General features: G+C 42.0%; 1 pseudogene; it reads left to right on the top strand.

Moving 5' to 3' along the window:
* Window positions 1–3,685: 3,685 nt before the first annotated feature.
* Window positions 3,686–3,858, top strand: LOC112549623 (annotated as a pseudogene).
* Window positions 3,859–6,123: the final 2,265 nt, after the last annotated feature.

Below are 6,123 nucleotides of genomic sequence, written 5' to 3'. Positions count from 1 at the left end.
TCCAGTTTGTCTGCATCATTTTTAAAGTATTCAAAACTGGATAGGGTACTCCCATCAGTGGTGAGTAGAGCATAATAATTACCTTTGGTGTCTTACGTATGACACTCTCATTTATACATTCCAGAATGAGATTTACCTGTTATGCAGCATCATCACATTGTTGACTTGCATTCAGTTTTGGTCCATTATAACCCCCAGATCCTTTTCTGCAATAGTGCTGTTTAACCAGTTATTCTTCATTTTGTATTTGTATGTGTTATTTCTGTTTCCCAATGTAGCATTTTGCAGTTTGTCTTTATTACCATTTCTCTAGTTTATCAAGATCTTTTTGTATTCTGATCCTGCCTTCCAAAATGTTTGCAACTGCTCTCCGTTTGGTGCCATTCACTAATTTTATAAATGTACTCTCTTTATTCAGTTATCCGGGACTTCGGTGAAAATGTTGATCAGAATTGGCCCAGGACAAACCCCTACCAGACCCCACTTGACATGTCTTCACAATTTGACAGCAAACCATTGATAAATACATTTTGAGTATTACTTCAACTAGTTGTGCATCCACCCTTCTGCTTTTAATCTAGACTGTATTTCCCTAGTTTGTTTATGAGAATGTCATGTAGGACAGTGTCAAGAGCCATACTAAACTCAAGCTATATCACAACTATTGCTTTATCCTTATCCACTAAGCTAGCTTCTGTGTCCAAGAAGGAAACTAGACAGATCAGTTTGACATGATTTATTCTTAACATATCCACTTTGGCTGTTTCTTACTACCATATTATCCTCTAGGAACTTATAAATTAATTATTTAATCATTTGCTTAATATTTTTCCAAGTATCAAAGTTAGGCTGCTGATCGATTTATAGTTCTCCGGGACCTACTTTCTGTCCCTTCTAAAGCTGTGTACCATATTTGTCCATCTCCAGTCTTCTGGGACCTCTCCCATACTCCATGAATTAGTGATTGTTAATGGTTCAGAGATTATTCCCACTAGTTTATTAAGCATCCTGGAGTGAACTTCATCAAGCTCTACCAACTGGTATGCATCTAATTTATCTAAACATTTTTAACCTCTGCTTTTCCTAGTTTGGCTCATGTACCTACCTGCTTGTTAGTATTTATTTTGTTAAATATCTAGTGATAATTAAACTTCTGAGTGTTCTCCTATAAAGCTACATAAAAGGGTGGATGACAAGAGTGAAGGTAGGAGTTCTGCAGCTGCTTTGAGCAGTGATGGTGAAGACATCAGCAGGGGACATATTGCGTTCATCCCACCTCTATGGTTGTACCCATGCTGTCCATGCCATAATGTGGAGTTGAGGCAAGATACACTTGGTATAATAGTAGTATAGAAATATTGTCATATCAGTTTTTGAAGCCTCTCAAGCCATAGTAAAATCCTATACTGCAGGCAGTAGGAGTTGTGAAAAAAACAACCTTCCATCACAGGGATTGGACAGTGAAACATGCCTCTGATTTGACAAGTAAAATTGCAGCTTGCCGTAGGTTAGAAAGCTGAAGGTGATCCTGGAATAGGGATTGATTATTACCTGCAACTTTCTATCAACTGCAAAATTGAGCCAATCAGGCTTTAGAGTAACTTTAGCATAAGGGAAGTGATGGAGATTGAATTTGTTTCTCTCTTGAAGAGAGTAAAATAACCTAATTTCTCAATTTTGTTTAATGTTCTCTTGTTTGCTATAAAAACCTTGAGAGCTTTGTTTGCTCTATTAAGAATCAAGGATAATGGAGAATACAGAATATGAAGACAGCTCAGAAAGGTATTCTTAGTTCCATGCAGAGGAATACAGTTTTCCTGAGATAAGTTCCTTCTAGCTTTATCTATGAAATAGAAATTCCTTTGCACACTGCATTTGAGAAAGGGGGAAGAGCAAAGTTGGTATTTATTAATTGAATAGTGTGGATCAATAATAGATGTTAAAGACTCAAGATCTGAATGTCAGGAAGATGGTGTCCCCTGAGTTGTAAATACTCAGGTGTATGAAACAAATCAGATGTTAATTCCAGACTTCACATTTGTTTCCTGTGCAGAAGGCTAATTAGCTGCATAGTAAATGTCTTGGTGTCTACATACGTGCCTCTATTAGGCTGGATTAAACTAATTTACTCTGCAACAGGATAGTACTTTTAAATACAAATACTATCCTGCTACAGAGTAAAAAACTCCACAGCAGTGCAAATGTAGACACTGGAGGGGCTAGCCAGGGCACAAGAGTACTTCAGAGCAGGAGCTGCCTGCCAGCTAGCCCAATGCTGAAGCACCATCATGCCCCAGCCAGCCCTTTGACAACGCATTGAGCTGGGAGTAGCAGCCCCAGGCTGACAGAGTGACCCCTGCCAGCTGGAGCTGTTCTGCCCTGACTCAATGTGCTGTGATCCCAGACACATGTGCAAATGCTCCAGAGCTTATTGCTGTACATTAATAGGTATGTGTAGACGTGCCTATATTGGTCTAAATTACTCTTGAATAGTTCTGTTATTGTAGACTGGGAACCAGGGAATTACTGGAGCCTATAAAGTGTTTAAGGAAGAGAAAAGACTTTTTGAGCTATTCCTTATCATTCTTCCACTCATCTCCAGGACAGCAGGCAGGGCCCTGCAATGCACTCACGCAAAACTCCCCTCCTTGTTCTCTTATCCTGAAGCCCTGTTCTCTATCTCTTCTTGCTGTATTTTTTTTCCTGTTGTGATTACTCTAATTACCCCATTTTGCTTCCCTTGCTGCACTGACAGCTCTCTTCATTTGTGCCTCCAAAGCACCAGTCTTATTGGCTCCCACTCTTGCACCATTTTGTGTATACTTTCCCCTCTATTTGACCCCCTTGCTTCCCTCTTCCTGTTACTCAGGTTCTTTAGACTTTCACAGTCTCTTCTCCCACTCATTGCTTTGTAACACATTCCTCTCCAACTGCCTGCCTTCCATCCAAACCAATGCTCTGCATCATTTAACCCAATATATAATAACCTAAGCCTGTTAATGTGTTTGTTACATTAGCAAAATAATGTTTTGGCGCTTCTGCCCCACAAACCTGAATCAGATCTAAATATTTGTTCTTATCTAGGAGCTTACATGGCTTCCCTAGCTATAGCATTTGAGAGCATGAGGATTTGTTGCAGCTCTTCATTCTGGTTAGTTTTTCTGCCTTTCATATTTCTAAACTATTTGCCTTGAGTTAATTTCTGCCGTGAAGGAGGATGGCTAAGCAGTTTCCTAGGAGGCAGACACCAGTGCTGCCTCACATACTGGCCAGCAGGGAGTGTTTACCATCATTCTCCCCAGAGGGCAAGCATCATTTCCAAGGCATGCATGAGCATAACTGGAAGCCACTGCCAACAGACTGGCATGGGCCCCAGGCTGCCTAAGGAGCAGCAGTTAATATCTTCCAGGTTTGCATGTTCAGGATCCTAAAACAAATATTACAAAAATTACTTGGATTCCAGTTCAAGCTTGTGTATAAACTAGCCAAACTAAATGAAAAGTGAGGCTTTTCACAATATCCTTCTGCCAGAGTCTCTTTGCTCCTGTGAGGGGGCGGGTCTCCAAAACTCAGTCTCTCTCTAAACTGTCTGTACAATGAAGGAGAAAAGAGGTCTCTGCTACACTGCCTTTCTCCAAGCTTTAATTTCTAGGTCCTGTTTCTCTTCTTAAATAGTTCCAGTGTCTGCCTTACCTGATAGGGGAGATCCCATGATCCTCTCAGCTGATTGAGTGGAGTTATAGGGTGAGGCCTGCCCCTGTACTCTGGGCAGGCTGACCCCTGTGAGATTCCCCAAATGTGGGTAACTCAACTGCACAGTTTTGTGGTAATGGGGGACTGCCTTTTCCCTTTCCCTGTGGCTTTCTCCTTGGCCTTTTAGCTAAGATCAAGTGAGACTGGGGGCATCTGAACTCCAAGGCCTCTGGGCCTGGGGCTTGCATGTAGGATGCCTGCCATGGCTTTGGGGAAGTGTCTGAAGCCTCAGACTAGGGGTCTGGAAGGGAAGAAACTTGCCCAATAGTAAAGTCAAACAGACTTGAATGATTGAGCTCTGCTTAGTCAAAAGTAGGCTTTGCCCAGTTGAATTTGAACTGATTTGGCCCTTAAAAAAAATAAATATAGTTCCAGTGCCTGACTCTGCTACCAGACAGAGCTTTTCCATTCATCATGGTCCACATGACATTGACATGGTTTGTGAGGTATCACTGCTGTACACAGAACTTTAACTACCTGCAAAGAACCAGTCTTGACAATTTCTCCATAGGCTTCTTGACAATCTGTAAGCTAATGATTCTCAACCAGGGTGCCTTGAGATCTTTTCAAGGGTGCCACAGGGTGCTATACAGTGTTAGGACTGTTAGGTTTGCAAACATGATTCACAAGATAAACCCAGTTATTTCAAATAGAAATTAATAGTTGTGGTCTTTCTGAGTTATTTGCAACAGAAGAACTGCTCAATTGTTTTTCTGTGGTCAAAATAAAGAGTGAAAATTAAGAGCTGGCATTTTCTAAGGAGTGGCTTGAGTCTATTCAGGGGTGCATTGAGTAAAAAAGTTGAGGACCACTGCTTTCAGCAGCAGCAGAATAGGCACTAAAACACTTTGAAGACCCAGGAAGATGACACTACATCATTTAATTCATACTACAGTATTATCTTTCCAACCATAATGTCTAGAAACATTTGTTTTATATATATTTTTAAGTACTGATGTTGCAAAAAATGTTGATCTTGGCTTCTGGACTTATTAGTACCAGCTTCTTACTCATTGCCAGTCAAACAGTCCTGCTAACATGGCTGTTGTAAAGATTAATCTGGTAGTATTTGTAATGCCCTTTGTGGTCCTAAGGTGAGGGTATTATTGAAATGCAAACTATTCTGTGCACATTGTTAAGGTGCATTGGTATAAATTATGCATCATAACTTCTTTCCCCATGCTCCAGGCCCAACACTTTCCTCATTCAAATCTCACCTTAACATTCACTTCCTCTCTGAAACTCCTAAATGCTCATAGACTCATAGAAATTTAGGGTTGGAAGGGACCTCAGGAAGTCATCTAGTTGAACCCCGTGTTCAAAGCAGGACCATCCCCAACTAGATGATTCCAGCTAGGGCTTTGTTGAGCCAGGCCTTAAAAACCTCCAAGGATGGAGATTCCACCACCTCTCTAGGTAATCCATTCCACCCTCCTAGTGAGAACATTCACCACCCTCCTATTGAGAAAGTTTTTCCTAAAATCCAACCTAAACTTCCCCTGCTGCAGCTTAAGACCATTGTTCCTTGTTCTGTCATCTGCCATCACTGAGAACAGTCTAGCTCCATCCTCTTTGGGACCACCCGTCAGGTAGTTAAAAGCTGCTGTCAAATGCCCCCTCAGTTTTTTCTTCTGCAGAAGAATAAGCCCAGTTCCCGCAGCCTCTCCTCACAGATCATGTGCCTTAGCCTCCTAACCATTTTCTTTGGTGTCTACTGGACTCTCTCCAACTTGTCCACATCCTTTCTATAGTGGGGGACCCAAAACTGAACACAGTACTCCAGATGTGGCCTCACTCATATAGAATAGAGGGGAATAAATACTTCCCTTGATCTGCTGGCGATGCTTCTGTTAACACTGTCCAGTATGTTATTAGCCTTCATGGCAACAAGGGCACACTGTTGACTCACATCCAGCTTATTGTCCACTGTAACCCCCAGGTCCTTTTCTGCAGAGCTGCTGCCTAGCCAATCACCCCCCAGCCTGTACTGGTGCATGGGACTGTTCTGTCCTCTAAGTGCCAGACTTTGCACTTGTCTTTGTTAAACCTCTTGGGATTCCCTTTGGCCCAATCCTCCAATTTGTCTAGGCCACTGAATCCTAGCCCTACCCTTCAGCATATCTACTACACCTTCCACAAAGTTGTCATCCATGAACTTGCTTGCGGTGAAATCCATCTCATCTTCCAGATCATTAATGAAGATATTGAATAAAACTGGCCCCTGGACCAACCCCTGTGGCAGTCCACTTGATACTGGCTGCCAACTAGACCCCAAGCCATTGATTGCTACCCACTGAGCCTGATGCTCCAGCCAGCTTTCTATCCACCTTACAGTCCATTCATCCAGCCCATACTTCCTCAGCTTGCTTG

The sequence above is a fragment of the Alligator sinensis genome, unplaced genomic scaffold (assembly GCF_000455745.1).
Source record: "Alligator sinensis unplaced genomic scaffold, ASM45574v1 scaffold505_1, whole genome shotgun sequence".
Classification (NCBI taxonomy): domain Eukaryota; kingdom Metazoa; phylum Chordata; order Crocodylia; family Alligatoridae; genus Alligator; species Alligator sinensis.
The sequence above is the reverse complement of the archived record's forward strand: the minus strand, read 5'-3'. Positions and strand labels throughout refer to the sequence as shown.